Source organism: Aquarana catesbeiana, linkage group LG08 (assembly GCF_042186555.1).
Source record: "Aquarana catesbeiana isolate 2022-GZ linkage group LG08, ASM4218655v1, whole genome shotgun sequence".
In the NCBI taxonomy this organism is placed as follows: domain Eukaryota; kingdom Metazoa; phylum Chordata; class Amphibia; order Anura; family Ranidae; genus Aquarana; species Aquarana catesbeiana.
The window spans coordinates 166,108,064-166,109,886 of record NC_133331.1 but is presented as its reverse complement, the minus strand read 5'-3'; positions in this window follow the sequence as shown (position 1 = coordinate 166,109,886).

Below are 1,823 nucleotides of genomic sequence, written 5' to 3'. Positions count from 1 at the left end.
AAGCACATTGTGTCTGTTTCATTTCAAATCCATTGTGGTGGTGTATAGAGCCAAAAAGATTAGAATTGTGTCAATGTCCCAATATTTATGGACCTGACTGTATATATTAGTGAATAATTTCCCCAGTTCCTTCCTGTAATGGGGTCTCTCTACCGCCAATATATTCTCCCCTGCAAATCATGCATTTCTTCGTGTGTCAAAAAAAAAAAAAAGAGGGGGGAGACAGGTGCTGGGCCTCTAAATGCTGCCCTTACTTCCCATATAACTCACATATACCAGGGATTGTTTAAATTCCAACCAGCCTTTCCAAGTGCTACCAAATCTTACTTCAGAGTCATTTTGCGAACGTATTACTTCTTCCATAAGCCTAGTTTTATCTACCTCCCTAAGCCAATCCTTTATTATTGGTACTTTCTTTGACTTCCATTGTTTTGGGGTTAATGCCTTCGCTGCATTCAACAAGAATGGAGTAATTGCTGCTCTGTATTTCTTTCTTGAAACACCCATCGCATGGAACAAGCATTGTCACGGGTCTAGCCCAGTTTCATACCCACTGATCTTCTTAATTAGATCCAATACTTTCACCCAGTATGACTGAATCAGGTGGCACTGCCACCATATATGAGCATGGGTTCCGACCTCCCCACATTCCCTCCAACATAGAGGAGATATATGGGGGTTGATTTTATGCAATTTTAATGGGACATAGTACCATTTAGTTAGTAGTTTGTAATTCATTTCTTTTATCCGTGTGTCCATTGAAGTGGAATGGACATAATCTAAAACTTTATTTTTCATTACTTCAGGCAATAACTGGTTCAATTCCATTTCCCAGCTCTCCAATGGACACATGGACCTGTCGTCCAAAGGGAACATCAACATCTTATAAATACTAGAAATCCCCTGTCTATTTATTACCCCTTGGTTGATTAATCTTTCCCATGGGTTTAGCCTACAAACCGCGTGGAGAGGTTTTGGGAGAGACTCTACAAAATGTTGAAGTTGTCTGTATCTCCACACATGCCATGTTTTTGTACCATATCTTTCTCGCAGCTCCAATAATGAACACAGTGCATTCCCATTCAGGGTGTATTTTAGCCTCAGATGGTCCGAGAGGGTCCATTTTAAATACAGTTTGTTATCTTTCCCCAGCAGAAAATAGATATTACCTGTCAGGGGCATCAGGGGACTAATATGCTGCCATGATACACTTTTAAGTAGCTTATCCCATACTCTTAATGTTTCTATAGTGATTGGGGCATTTCTCCAGAGAGACCTCTGCATTGCCTTGGGATCCAGATAATCTGGCTCAAAGCAAATTTACTCACATTTTCCTCCAGTGACACCCACTTTTTATGCAGAGAACCGTGAACGCAGTCCAAAATTCTCCGCAGTACTGCTGCCTCATGGTATTTTTCAAAATTGGAAGGAATACACCCCCCTTCTCTTTTGGTCTACTCATTATTTTAGAGGCAATACGATTGCCTCTATTATTCCATACAAATTTCTGCAGTAACAATCTAAGAGTTTTAAAATAAGCCCTGGGGATTTTAATTGGAAGGCTTTGAAAGATATACAGGGCTTTTGGGAGAATCATTATTTTAATCACACTTATCCGGCCAAACCATGACAATCTATGTGCAGGATATCCTTTCAAATCTTGTTTAATTTTATTCAAAAGAGGTAGATAGTTGTCTTGGTATAAATCTTTTGTTGATATTGACAGGGATACTCCCAGGTATTTTAATCCTTTTTGCTTCCACATAATATCATAAAGAGCTCTAAGGACCCTTCAGTTGAGGAAACAGAGATGTTTAATATCT